Source organism: Schistosoma haematobium, chromosome 4 (assembly GCF_000699445.3).
Source record: "Schistosoma haematobium chromosome 4, whole genome shotgun sequence".
Taxonomy (NCBI): domain Eukaryota; kingdom Metazoa; phylum Platyhelminthes; class Trematoda; order Strigeidida; family Schistosomatidae; genus Schistosoma; species Schistosoma haematobium.
In genome coordinates, this window is record NC_067199.1 from 5,013,953 (window position 1) to 5,029,680 (window position 15,728).

The 15,728-nt window shown below is 37.6% G+C and overlaps 1 protein-coding gene across 1 annotated transcript in view; it reads right to left on the minus strand.

Annotated features, from left to right (window-relative positions):
* Positions 1-799: 799 nt before the first annotated feature.
* Positions 800-15,728, minus strand: part of MS3_00007247 (uncharacterized protein) — a 50,995-nt gene continuing 36,066 nt past the window's right edge. The window contains exons 16-18 of the mRNA XM_051215504.1: positions 11,682-15,602; positions 6,953-9,975; positions 800-1,104 (exon numbers count right to left, since the gene is read on the minus strand). The gene's annotated coding sequence lies outside the window, so the exon portion shown is untranslated. The remainder of the gene's footprint in view (positions 1,105-6,952; positions 9,976-11,681; positions 15,603-15,728) is intronic.

Below are 15,728 nucleotides of genomic sequence, written 5' to 3' on the forward strand. Positions count from 1 at the left end.
AGATTAAAACGAAGAGAAGTAGGAAACTGAAAGTAATCAAGATAACAGAAATGAGGGAACAATGAAGCATGTAAGAGACAATTAAGAGTTGTACAAATGATGTATTTGATGAGTCATTTTCACTTTTGACTAAACCACTGTGTGATTGTGAAGTTAACAATAAACTGGTCTTCTCCACCTGAGTGTTCGTTCACTACAATATGACCAGTCTCATTATCATCATAACGTATTGCCGTAGTAGACTCGAGAGAGAGACAGAAACGAAATATTTCAAACCATTCGTTATATCATCGGTAAAAGTAAACCCTTATCTAAAATGAAATAACGTAACATCCTATTTATCCATGTTTCCTGTAGACTGAATTCCATCGAATTTATTTTAACACACAGATATTGGTACAAGGAGGCACCAAATACATATGCGCAACACAAATCTCATTCGATATGTGTGAGGGTTGTGATACTCCCCAGGTGCCCAAACCGAAACAGGTGGTTTTCTTAGGGGGCCACACCCCGAGCCTTCGACCTGAAGGTCTGATCCACAAGGCAGTGAAGCATCGTAAGGAGATGCAGTCCTATGGAAACCGGTGACCAACAATTGGTTCATACGCTATTTGTTCCCGCAGGACACTGGAGCCCATGTGCACTATTGGTTTGAAATCCGGTTAAAGCCCTGGACATTCGCCTTTCATCCTCTCATTTTCGTAAACAACACCCCTGCCACGAGAAGGCAGTGAGTAGGACTTCCATTGAATTACTTTATGTGAAATTATGTCGTGAATATTTAAAACTCTTATTGTGTTTGGAAATTTGTGTATTTTAATTTAGAAAAATAACCAAAACTCATATTGTATAATCACATAAATGATTCAAAAGAGAAGTCATTTAACTTATTATACATAAATGTATAAACCCATTGAATTTATTGAATGGATGCTAAACGATAATTCACAGCTTCTTGACGAATATTCTCTGATTCAGTTATTCCTCTGCCAACAATCATTACAATAGATGATGAGGATGTCGTTGTAAAACGTTTCTTTACTTGTTCAGGTGTATTGTAATTTTGGCCTAGATCATCATTGGAATTAATAAGTTTTACACCTGTGAAAGTAACATAATAATATTAGAAGAAATAATTGGCAAAAACTAAAATAAAAAGCTTTTGTATGGTATAATTCAATTTGTAGATGGTATTTTTCATTAAGTAAGCACAATTTGAGGTATTATTGTGGTGTGTGCTACTTATATTGACATAAGTAGTAGATGATGTTAGTCGTGAACTGAAGGTCTGGCAGCAGCAAAGAGACAAGAGAATCGAACAGTAAAGAATGGAAACAGGATGCCATTTGTATGAAAATGCAAGAACAATGAAGTCTGGGTCATTATGAGACAATTGATGGAAATTTTGCAAATTAAGTATTTACTATTTGATTGTTAGATTTTATTAACAAGTCCTGTAATTTTGTGTTAAACACATTCGATTGACCCCACTGGTGTTCTTGTTCACTAAAGTATTATAAAGCAAACAAGAAACGGGGAGAAGCTATTGTTTTCAAGTGGAAACTCGTGGTTAGTGACGTATGCTTATGTGAGGAATGAGACAATCATCACCTAGGTGACACCAGATAATCTTATGATACGTCGTGAACCAAATGAAATCAAATTTCAGTTCGGTGGTTTACAAACTGATTGCTCTATATAAGAACAAAACGTTTTGAGTGTGAGATGACCGAAAGTGAGCAATCCCATATGTATATTCGACCAATATTAACGCCGATGTTGGCTGGTATATTAGTAGTTTGGGTAAAAGCTAGCGGCTCTCGTACTTCGACCACAGATCAGTCCATGACTATTGGACTGAGATGTGTAGGTTGGTGTGGACTACATGGTTGGGGTCTCCATGATTATCATAATCAATGATTAAAAACGTTAGACGACATGGAATGAAATCACTCAGAATGGATAGATTCACTTTGTCTTGAAATATTTATGCTTTTTACTTCACTGTTTAATGTTTATTACTACCACTGATATGACTGCTACTTTTACTACTCTGGCATTAGCCATCATATATTTATTTAGGTGCGTTGATGAAGTAAGGCAACTCGAACAGATGCAAATATACGCCAGGTTCCATGTTGCTTACGACTGACTGGATGGTGCTTCGACAGTTCTAGATACGTAATGAATGCCTTCTACAAAAAAAAACGACAACTGATTTTCTTTAATATACAACTGACAGGTCAACCAAATGAATGGCTCAATAGATTTGGTTAGCAGCAACTCAGATACTTCTTTGATTCATAACTTCTTAACATGTCAAAATGACAAGTAAACACTGAACTGTATGGTGTTTAACCTGAACTTTTGTTTACGGCTCAAAGATTTTCAAGTGGAGACTTGAGAAACTAACAATTATTTTATTTCATGTCAGGATGTTTGAGTAGTGTGAACATTGTTATTATCGAGTATAAATACTAAAATTCTGGATACAGCAGCTTAATAGATAACGCGGTGATGTTTGAGGCGAACGGTACTGGATTTGAGTCCCAGAGTGAACATCAACTCTCTGAGATGCAGGTACATCCAGCTGACGAGTCCCAAATAGGACGAAACGCATGTCCTGGATCCTACTACCAGCCACCATCCATCTATGCTTTTAATGCTTGTAGTTTAAGGCAAGATCGAAGCAATCCGCACAGGGCGCACATATGCCAATAAGAGACGGATGATCAATTGCAGTAATGAACATCAATCGGAAGATTCAAACAACCGACACAAAAATGAATTCTCATTATGATGATATTGTACTTGTTGACTTTATTATAAGCTCCTTCCATGAATTTAAATACACTTTCTATTTAATCTCAAATACTAACCTAATTTTATCATTCGGCTGGTTACGGAAAGGATGTCAGTAAGCCATTCAGTAAAGAGGTACATAAAATCGTTGATTAATTTGAATACAAACTGCCTAAATTGATGTGTTACAAAATATTCAAGCACATATATGATAAAAGATCTATCATGGTAGTCTTTGTAATCATTCTGCACTGTTTATTTACGTTATCTTCTTATCTTACTTACTTACTTACTTACACCTGTTACTCCTCGTGAAGGAGCATAGGTCGCTCACCAGCATTCTCCATCCAACCCTGTCCTGGGCAATCCTTTCCAGCTCCTTCCAGTTGTAATTCATCCTTTTCATATCTGCTTCTATTATCCGACGTAATGTGTTCTTTGGCCTTCCTCTTTTCCGCTTCCCTTCAGGATTCCAAGTTAGAGCTTGCCTCGTGATGCAGTTTGACGATTTGCGTAATGTATGTCCTATCCATTTCCATCGTCTTTTCCTAATTTCCTCTTCAGCTGGAAGTTGGTTTGTTCTCTCCCACACAAGGCTATTGCTGATGGTATCCGGCCAATGGATGTTGAGTATCTTGCGTAGACAGCTATTTATAAATACTTGTACTTTCTTGATTGTGGTTGTTGTAGTTCTCCAAGTTTCAGCTCCATACAGTAGAATTGCCTTGACGTTCGTATTGAAGATTCTCACTTTGATATTGGTTGAAAGTTGTTTTGAGTTCCATATGTTCTTCAATTGTAGGAATGCGGCCCTTGCTTTGCCAATCCTCGCCTTTACGTCTGCATCTGAACCTCCATGTCTATCGACAATGCTTCCCAGATATGTGAAGGATTCTACATCTTCCAGAGTTTCGCCATCAAGGGTGATTGGATTGCTGTTCTCCGCTTTGAATTTGAGGACCTTGGTTTTCCCTTTGTGTATGCTGAGGCCTACTGATGCAGAGACTGCTGCTACATTGGCTGTCTTTATCTGAATCTGTTCACGTGTACGTGATAGGAGGGCTAGGTCATCTGCGAAGTCCAGATCGTCTAATTGGTTCTGAGCTGTCCATTGTATTCCGTGTTTTCCTTCAGATGTCGAGGTCTTCATAATCCAGTCGACCACCAGAAGAAAGAGGAAGGGAGAGAGTAAACAGCCTTGTCTGACTCCGGTCCTTACTTGGAATGCATCTGTCAGCTGTCCTCCATGCACTACTTTGCACTGTAGTCCGTCATATGAGTTCCGGATAATATTGACAATCTTCTCAGGAACTCCGTAGTGTCGAAGAAGTTTCCATAATGTCCTCCTATCTACACTGTCGAATGCCTTTTCATAATCAATGAAGTTGATGTATAGTGACGAGTTCCACTCAACTGATTGTTCGACGATGATCCGTAGTGTTGCAATTTGGTCTGTGCACGACCGATCCTTTCGGAATCCAGCTTGTTGATCTCGAAGTTGGGCATCTACTGCATCCTTCATCCGGTTCAGCAACACCCTGTTGAAGACTTTCCCTGGTATTGACAGTAGTGTAATGCCTCTGTAGTTTTCACATTTGCTCAGATCTCCTTTCTTTGGAATCTTGATGAGGTGTCCTTCTTTCCAGTCCATCGGCACTTGTTCCTCCTCCCAAATCTTTTTGAATAGAGGGTAAAGCATGCTTGTGGTTACTTCGACGTCTGATTTCAGTGCTTCAGCTGGTATGTTGTCGGGTCCTGCTGCTTTCCCGTTCTTGATTTGTCTGACGGCCATTCTAATTTCTTCCGTCGTTGGTGGGTTGACATCTATAGGAAGATCTGTGTGTGCTGCTTCGATGTTCGGTGGATTCATTGGAGCCGGCCTATTCAGGAGTTCCTCGAAGTATTCTACCCATCTGTTTCGCTGTTGTTGAATTTCAGTGATTGGCTTGCCTTCTTTGTCTTTGACCGGCCTCTCTGGTTTACTGTATTTCCCTGATAGTTTCTTCGTTGTATCGTAGAGCTGTTTCATATTTCCTTCTCTAGCAGCTTTTTCTGCCGTCGTTGCTAATTCTTCCACGTATTTCTTCCTGTCGGCTCTAATGCTCCTCTTCACTTGCTTGTTTGCTTCTATGTATTCAGCTTGTGCTTGGACTTTCTCTGCTCGTGTTCGGCTGTTGTTAATTGCTGTCTTCTTGTTCTTCCTTTCTTTGATCTTGTCCAGTGTTTCTATAGAGATCCATTCCTTATGATGGTGTTTCTTTAGACCCAGAACCTCTTGACACGTTGAAGTCAATGTTTCTTTGATGCCTTTCCAGTTGTCCTCCATGGTAGTTTCTTCTTCCTTCAGTAGATCTTGAAAGGCTTGGAATCTGTTGTTGAGAGCTATCTTGAATTCATTGAGTTTGTCAGTATCTCGAAGGAAGGCTGTATTGAACCTTTGTATTACTGTTTGTCCAGTTGTCCAGTTCTTTTTTAGCTTCAGTTTTAAGTTGGCTACAACTAGGTGGTGATCTGAAGCCATGTCAGCACCTCTCCTGGTTCTCACATCTTCCATTGTCCTTCGGAATTTTTTTGATGCAAATATGGTCTATTTGGTTCTCTGTAGTGTGGTCCGGTGAGATCCATGTAGCCTTGTGTATACGTTTGTGTGGAAATATTGTGCCTCCTATGACTAATTTGTTGAATGCACACAAATTTGCAAATCTTTCTCCATTTTCGTTCCTCTCTCCCAGTCCATGTCGTCCCATAATATCTTCATATCCAGTGTTGTCTATTCCGACCTTGGCATTTAGATCTCCCATCAGAATGGTGAGGTCCTTTCTTGAGCATTTCTCTATGATTGACTGCAGCCGCTCGTAGAATTGATCTTTAATGTCGTCGTTGCTATCATTGGTGGGTGCATAACATTGGATAATATTCATTAAGATCCCCTCCTTCTTTGTTTTGAATGATGCTTTGATGATTCTGGATCCGTGAGATTCCCATCCTACAAGTGCATTTCGTGCTACTTTGGACAGCATTAGAGCAACTCCCTGTGTGTGTGGAGCATTTTCCTCTTCGTGACCGGAGTATAGCAGCATCTCTCCCGTAGCTAGCCTTTTCTGTCCAGCTTGAGTCCAGTGGGTTTCGCTGATTCCCAGTACTGCCAAGTTGTATCTCCTCATTTCCGTTGCTATTTGGCTGGTCTTCCCGGTTTCCCACATTGTTCTAACGTTCCATGTACCTATAAAAATTTTTGCTCTGGTTGTTAGAAGGGGCATCGGCCTCGTGGCTTCCGAAGGAATTCGGCTTTCACCATGAAGCGTCATAATTCTTCTAAATGAAGACCTTCTAACTCTCAGGGCAGAGTTAAAATGGTTTGAATTATTTTTTCTGGTAAGCGTTTTTTAGCGAGTTAGTTTTCTACGGGATGGGGACGCTAACCCCATGCCCAACCCTCCTCCTTTACCCGGGCTTGGGACCGGCAGTAACTCTAGAAGAGCTACAGGCGGAGTTATCAGTCGTACATAATTACGATTATGCTGTAACGCGTTCGAAATCCCCCTCCGCTACATGGAGTCCTAGTTTTCCTCATCAAATTTTAACTGCTGCTTCCTATGCAATATATATCACCCTAAAACACCGATGAAAGTGTAACTATATCGCTTTCTAAGCGTACTTACGCTTTTGTTACACTAATTACTGAATATAATTTTTGCTTGCAAGATATGACTATTACGGTGTATATTCTACGATAATCGTACTGTACTCTAAAGTACTACAATTTATGGTTACGCAGTTCTCCGCTTCAACTAAAACAATTTGTCAATCACAATCCATCGAATAATGTAAACTTATTTCTTTCGGATTTTCCATTTCCCACCTGATTATTCCGGTGAATTGGTGTGCATTTAGTGGTTATTTCCAATATATATGATTGAATTCATGAGTCAATTGAAACTAGACTACCATGGAAAAACTAGAAGCACTGGGCGGCCGTTTCGTCCAGGTATGGGACTCCTTAGTAGTGTGTATCCACGATCCCGCCTGTGGGATATATATATATATATATATATATATATATATATATATATATATATATATATATATATATATATATATATATATATATATATATATATGGTAAAAATATCATAGAAACCATTACCTGGTACCCAATAGGAAATATTTGACGAACAAATATTGAATCCTGATATAGGGTGTTGGGCTACAAAACCGCCAATGATATCAGTATTCATTTTGATCAAACTAGTGCACTGATCCTTATACGAATCAGTTGTCAAAGCTCCCTGTAAATCCATACGTATATATATAAAAGAAAAGAAAAATTAACACCTGCATTATTCAGTCAGAGAGAAGTGATAAGTAAATGAAACGTTGTCGTTCACTACTTAATGATGACCGAATCATATCGATTCAGTTATGATGTGATCACCTAAGTTATTAATTGACAGGAAGTCTTCGAGGACCTCCTTCATTATTGAGTGGTTGAATGTGAAACACATAGAAAAGTATATGGTAAAGAAAACCGGACACAAGTATTGTGGTGTTTCAAGATAACGTGATGAGATACAAGTGTGTGTGTGTGTGTGTCGGGTATTGTGAGTAAAGAAATCATCCATGTAGTCAAGATCGATGCCTAACTGTTCGTGTTAGTCTGACAACTTCTACAAGAGTTATAAATACAACTATAATTTGCCAAAAAAATTATCAATTTAGGCTACATCTAATAGGGAAGTTAATTCGAATCGAGTTTCAATAAGTGACACACATACTGAAAGTGAGCTAATAAGAATGATAGGAAAGTACAATTTCAACAATAAAATACACGGAACGATAGAAATAACATGTAAATGCTTAGAAATATCGATGGATTACAATGGAGAGATGTTCTGAAATAATTGGGAATAACATAAGCTATTAGTATAGTTTCGGTGGAGTTTCGTTCTTTGAGCTGGATAGTTTAATCATAAAACCTTCATTGTTCTTCTGAGCAACATATATCTAACAGCTTACCTTACCAAACTTGAGCTTGGCTAGTTGTTGTTGACCTGTAACCTATCGCTGTCTGCATCTTTCCAGTTGAACTTAAGTCCTCAACTGTCCACATGCATTGATATGAGTGAAAATACAGCATGGAGTTGGACAGCTAGATGATGTTCATATAGACGAAGATGAAGAGTGTAGCTACTTTGTCACATGTTGTTTCTCTCAGTCGGGACAATTTGTTATGTAAATCGTACCTGGCCTCTTTTCTCTTGTCATTTCGTCCTTCGGTTTGCATAGGATTGATTGGAAGGATTTTTTGTTTACGTGCTACATCTAATCCAAACGGCCTCAATGTAATTTCTGGTATATTCTTTATATATGGGGGGGTGATAGGTTTGTTATTTTCCGTATTTAAATTCGTTCTTGCTGATAAGTTTGACTGATGTTAAAGCATCCAGCTCCAAGAACGAAACTCTACCAAAATCATCGACCTGAGCTAAAAATCTCCGCTATCTTAAGTCGAATAGTGTAACACACAAAAAAAGAACGGATACGAAAAAAAATGAAACTGGGAGCTAGAAAACTGAATTAATTATTGGGTTTACAACCAATATAGGAGAATCGTGTAGACATAATATAAAAAATGAGGAATGCTAAGCCAAGGTTATTGAGACACTGTGTCAATTAAAGAAGTATATTGTACTCATCGAGAATGTTTCACAGTTTTAGATCTAATCTATCAACTCATATAAGGAAGTTTAATCACTCTCATAGACGTTTACCACATGATACAGTCAACAGGAATCCAAGAACAAATACAAATAACAAAGACTATGAAGATAAACGATCATAAACAAGCCTCATCGATATGAACTGATCGATCACTTCTACACGAAGCTACTAGTTATTGTCTAGAACGACAAAACTACAGTTGTGGAATTAAATCATTTAGCTTGGTGCACCGGACGGAAATAAGGTCGGATGACGGCTTAGTGGTCCAGATTTTGGGCATTCGTGAACGAGATCGAAGGTCCTGGGGTTCGAATCCCCTCTGCCAACAAACCTCCATTTAGCCCCCAAACTCCCTGATACAGCTGACAGTGAGGAGAGTCCGTTCTCCCTCTCTAAATGTCCACACATGACCACGCGTATACAGCCACTCCCATGGAAGTCCTATTCACTGCCTTCTCGCAACACGGGTGTTGTTTATGAGATTGAGAGGACGAAAAGCGAATGTCCGGAGCTTTAACTGGTTCGGTGGATATGGAGGAACCATAAAGGGGAATTTGAAAACCCTTATTCCAAACCAATCGCGCACATGGACTCCAGAATCCTGAAGGAACATACGGTGTATGATCCAATTTTTGGTCACCAGATACCATGGGGTTGCATCTAAAGTTGCTCCACTGTCTTGTGAACCAGACCTTTAGGTCAAAGGATCCGGGTGTGGCCCTTAAGGAAACCAATTGCTTTGATTTGGGCACCCAAAAAGTATCACATCCTTCACTCCAAGCAATGTTAACTGCTACTGGTTTCATTATTATTGTGTGGCGCATATGTATTTAACGCCTCCTTGTACCAATGTTTATGCGGTCAAATAAAATAAAATACCTCAAACAGGCGAACCAATGAAGAAAAAAACAGAAAAAAGGAAATGGACATTGTTTAGTTATCGTACTTGGAGCTGTGGTTTAATAGTTAGGACATTCGACTTTCACCCACTAAATACTACAATATAACCTTGCTCCACCTACGTTGGTTTGGGCAATCGGTTAATATCATTAGTCCTTACAATTAGAGATTTATTCTCTGAAGAAGTGACTTACACTAAGTCACGAAACGTCAGAAAATCCAATTTTCTACTCATTGGGATATTACAAATATATTATTTTTATTTATAATTAGAGTATGGTTCGAATCTAAGTGTACCTGGTGAACTGATTTATAATAATAACTTTTATTATTCTCTCACTTACTTGACAACTCATTTCAGCCACTACTAATGCTGCTATTTGATGATGTTTTCCATTTTCTAGTAATTTTTGATTTACTTTACGAAAGGCATCAAATACACCGGGACCAGGTAAACAATGTACTGTAACCATATCACACCATTCAGCAATTCTATAAACACCATGCAATAATTGATTGTATACTGTTTGACCAATATCAGCCAATTTCCTTTATACAATAAAGAGTAATAACACTTGATATTGAATACTTAAAAATGTTGCAGTTATGAGAAATACAGTGAAATGTAATGGCGTAAACTACGAATTGTTTAACTAATCGTGAAATTGTATCTCACTTAAATACTAGCGTATAGAAGTTTATTATCCGAGATAGTCTACAACAGTGAAAGTATAGGCGAATTGAGAGAAGCACAGCTTAATAACGGTATTTAATTAGGTCAGTCACAAGCCGACCTAAGTAGCTTAATGATGACGACTCTGACTATGATAGTGATGAAAGCCGATCCGAATCACATAGGATGACAGTGAATAGAATAGTAGCAGCACTGCTAACTGTCAAAGTAATTGATGTAGGTTCGATTCCTAGAGGAAACAATGATGAGTGACAACCCGAATAAAATAAAGGGTCCATGGATGTCTCTGTTAAGTGCATCCGAATACTTGACACATCGAATAATCGAACATAGACTGAGGTAAACAATTTTGTCAACCATTGTATCAAAAACTATCGTAAAATTGAACTGTTTCCTATGATGTAAGGAAAGGTAAACACTCAGTCAGCCACAACGTAGAACCTGTATATATGTACAACGGTTCAAGTCACCATACCCCATCAACACAGAGAGCTGAAGTTGTTCGGTCAAATCCCAGAACAATAGAGGTAGTAACCGTATCAGAGATAAACAGAAAGATTAGGCATCAAAAAAACGACTTGGTAAGAAAATATAAATTGGAGAAACAAAGACGAAAAAGGTTACAAGGAATTTAGAATCCCAGAATTTGGGGGAGGACAAAGAACGTGTGCACCTGAACCATTGCAAACGTTTTTGAGCCATATCATCTAAAGTCTCTAACCATTGGTTACGATAATCACGCCAACCCCAACCACGTAGTCTACGCCTATTGATATGGCTGAGTTCACTTGTCAGTGAATTCCTGAACTGGTATCATGTTATGGTTTGGTCGCCCCTAGCCTTTGTCCAGTCTGTTCTTGCACCAGAAATCATCACCCGTCGAGGTAGGTGGTGGGTTTGGCTTACGTAACCCATGTCCCAACCAACTTAGCTGAAAAAGACTTACTACCTCATCAATCCATTTGTCATCCTTACCTAGTAATCTATGCCTAACCAAGACATTTCTTACTCCGTTGTCCCAAAATACATGAAGTGTTTCGTGGACACCTATGATCGAACACCAGTAACCTGCGAATATCCTCTACTCTTAACGGCCATGTTTCACATCCATAGATTAGAACATAGCGAACCGTTGTGAAGTAAACTCGCCTTTTGGTTGGAAGACGGATATCTCGCCTATGCCATAAGTGACGCAAGTTGGCAAAAGCCAATGGAGACTAATGAATTCGTAACGAGAGTTCATCAGACACCAGACCATCAGTACTGATGAGACTCCCAAGATAAGTGAAGCGATAGATACGTCCAACTACTTAACTCCTCATCATTAATTCAGGCGGTGACACAAATAAATCCTTGAGTTAACATTTTACATTTGGAGGAAGAGAAAAGATAAACATTGACATTAATGAGTGGAACTTACAACAAAACTATACAGTTTTAAATAGATATTATATGAATACGCATTATATGTTACATGTATTGGTTATGCAAAAGAATTCAAGAGAAAGCTATGGTGAAAACTTAAAATAAACAAATGTTTTAGCAGCATTTTATAACTTACCTATCCTCGATAATTAAAAATCCATGTTTCACAGACAGATTACATAGACCTTGGATAATCATTTCAGGATTTGTGTTAGATAGTAAAATATCTAAATGTAATTTGATAGCACAAACTTCTAGTCCTATTTCATCGGTTAATTGAAGTAATTTAGTTGGATCTAAAATATCCATAGCTACGCATAAACGTGATTGTTTTGATTGGATAATCTGATTTAATCGATCCAATTGAGAACATGTAAATTTCAATTCAGATGGGATCTAACAAAAGAGATGTAAATGAGAAATGTCATTGACAAACTAGCGGTAACGAAGGAATTGTGAAGGTTATTGGTTAATATCCTACATATCTAAGATAAAAAACAATATGAAGTAACATTTCTTGAGCTATACACTTTTATAAATGAAGACATGAAGGCAGTCCAGTTGGTAACCATCGACATATGGTCTAAGACAAGTGTGCATTGAACTACAATAGTACACTGGGATGAAATTAACAAGATAAATAAGAAAAGAATTGAAATAATATAATAGCAATAACAATGAGAAAGGTTAAACATTGAGAACATTGTTCAAGAAAACGGGATACAAAGTGACACAAAGGAATACTGGAATTCAAGATCCAGAGCAGGATTGAAAAAAAGGTAAGTACGTCTGCGCTATGGTGAACGATCCTGAGCTGTAATCACTTAAGACTATCAACCACTGATTACAGTTATTATGTGGACCCCAAACAGATGGTGTGCAACTACCTACATAGCTCAGACCAAGAGTCAATAACTTCATGGGTTGATGTTACATTTCACTTTGTCCGTCCTTAACTTTTTTATAAACTTACTACCAAATAATAAAGTTAACGAAATAAAGGGTCTATCGAGACAATTCAATATATATGTAGTTTACATCAGGAATCAACTTCAGTTAAGCAACAATTGGTCATTCTGCCCTTAAAGTATGACAGACAATATGTAATATTCAGTATTCTTCATGAATACAAGTTGTACTTTACCACGAATTAGTTACTAATGTCTAGTAAATTTCTAAGAAAATACATTTTTTTAAAATATTTTCAGTGTAAATCATCATGTTACCTTAGGTGCTGGTGAACTATGAATAAATAAAGTAGTTTCATCAAACTGTTCTTTAGTAATACGATTTTCTTGATGTAAAATCTCTAACAATTCAGTTAACGTGAATAAACTAGAATATAAGAAAAATACATTTATATATATGTGAATAAGCTTATGACGAAAATCAACAAATGTGTACATAGATTGAAATTTAAACAAATATGTGGCAATTGAATTAGCGTGTACAATGGAGTCCCTCCGGGGGCTACTGCCGGTCCCAAGCCCGGATTAAAGAGGAGGGTAGGGCATGAGGTTAGCGACCCCATCCCGTAGAAAACTAACTCGCTAAAAAAACGCTAACCAGAAAAAATTATTCAAACCTTTTAAACTCTGCCCTGGGAGTCAAAAGGTCTTCATTTAGAAGAGTTATGACGCCTCATGATGAAAGCCGAGTTCCTTCGGAAGTCATGAGGCCTATTCCCCTTCTGACAACTAGAGCAACCATTTATTTAGGTACATGGAATACTCGTACAATGTGGGAGGCCAGGAGAGTCTTCCAAATCGCTGCAGAAATGAGGAGATACAACCTGGAGGTGCTTGGGATCAGTGAAACTCATTGGACGAAAGTTGGACAATGGTAGTGATTCGAGAAGAGAGAAAGAATTTATGGAATAGAAAAGTATAGGATCATTTTGAAATTCAAGATCTATGAGAAGATAAAAGCACAATGCGTTCGGGCCATTGAAGACTATTCTGAGCCTTTAGTCATTGGTTACGATAATTGTGAGTAATCCAACTAGGGGAGTTTGGGCTTATCAACATGGATCAGAGCAATAATCAATGACTTCAGAGACTGATGCCACATTTTGGTTTTGCCACCGCACCTTCAGCTGCACACTAATGGATAATTCACCAAAACCTAAATTCGGGAATTCGTCACTCTTAACATTAGTCAAAGTGGGATCACTTAACACAATTCCTACATTATCAAAAGTACAATAAAAACCCAAATTAGTCAACAAGAACCATTCACTTAACTAAACAACTACAGTAAAGTAAACAATACAGACATAATAAGAAGCTTCTATACTCAGCATACAACGAGACGAATAATTAGATTGTTTCCACTGTTATTTGCGAAGAGTTTGAATAACAAACCATCAATACAAATAGCGGACATACAACGAGAAATGTAACATTATACCTATGATGTCAATGATATACAATATGAATACAAAGCGATGTATATCAACAATACTCGTGAAACAAACAAAATGACACCAAAAAAAGACAGGAGGCTTAAATAGGAATCATTTGTATACATGATAAATAAATTCGATTGATGAATAAGGCCAAAATACAAACCGAAAAAAGTAGAATTGTCCAGAGAAAAAAGAATACCAAATGTACTTGTTAATTCATGATAATATAATGAATGATCTTTACAACCAAAGTGATTCCAAGATAACTCGTTCTTGAATTAAAACTAACTTCATTCCAATATTCTACTGAACCACTTTAAGGTTGAATCTTCAACTCCAACTGTTTGCATAAATCATCATATATCTCAACTTGATCTGGTTTTAATTACCATAGCTAACAAATAGAACGGTGACGGAATAGCTGAAACGTTTGAATCCTAACAAGACAGCAGGTTAAATCCCAAGTTAAAATGATTTGGTTTTAATAATGTTGGGGAGACCCAGAATATTCCTCGAAAAAAGCCCAGAGCGAACATGGAAATGCTGGGAAACATTTTATCCAATCAACGTTGAATAGAAGTTCCTCAGAAACATTTAGAAAGTGAAGAGTCAAGTGTCACATTTCCGATTAGATGATCAAATATTCTGCTACTATTTTAGTAGCGTCCCAGAAGACCGAGGCCATCTGGAATGCCATAAATACCCTCAATTTTCTGTACATAAACGAACCTTGAAGTAAAGCGTTCTTTCCATATTTCTCGTCTTTTCTCTCGTGTTCAAGTTGTCATGTAGATTTAGCCTGGGGTTATTAGAAGAGCTTAGGAAACCGATTTAAGTGTTCAGTCAAAAAGGTTGATCAAATAGTTTGATGACTATCACACTAATGCTCACACAATAAATGTGACTCGAAATTTGAGTGCATGAATCTGTACTTAATTAGTGAGTTGGTTGTTAATAGTAAACTCATAGGAAAATATAAGCTCATTACAACTTATTAACATTTACAACCTACATTTAATTTATGAAACCTAAAAATATCAGCTGATTATTTGAATACTTGAGTAAATGAAATCAATTAAATAAATTTATCAACACAGACTTATTAATACGTCTAGCAATCGAATTTCCTAAACTAGATAAACATTGCTCACTGGTATAGGGGCTGTGGAGATTATTAAGTTTTTGATTGAGATCATGAACTGATTGATGTTAGACCACCTTTGGAAACCTGGAAGCACTGGACGGCCGTTTCGTCCTATTGTGGGACTCCTCAGAAGTGCGCATCCATGATCCCGCTCGCGGGATTCGAACCCAGGGCCTCCAGTCTCGCGCGCGAACGCTTAACCTACCAACTTCATGAAGTAATTGGAATATTTTATTCACAATGACTGGAGTTCCAAATCTAAGCTGAATACATCCTAGTATCATGATCAAACAAAAATCCAATCGATTTTATTTATTACAGCTGGAATCATACTCAAGTAACAGGGACCAACTTCACCAAATAAAAAAAACGGTTACACGAAGAAAAAACACTATAAAGTACCTGGCAATTTTAATATTATGATTTTTTAAATAAGCAGGTCCTCCTTGTTCACGATCAATTATGATAATTGCATGTTCAGTGTATATACCAGACTGCCGAAGAAGCTGTAAATTACATGATAAAATGATGAACTATATATTTGTGAGTGTAAACAGAGAAAAACAAGTTGGAAACTAGATGTGAATGGGGTGACAAACACTGATAATCGAATGTTAGTCAAGGTCATGATG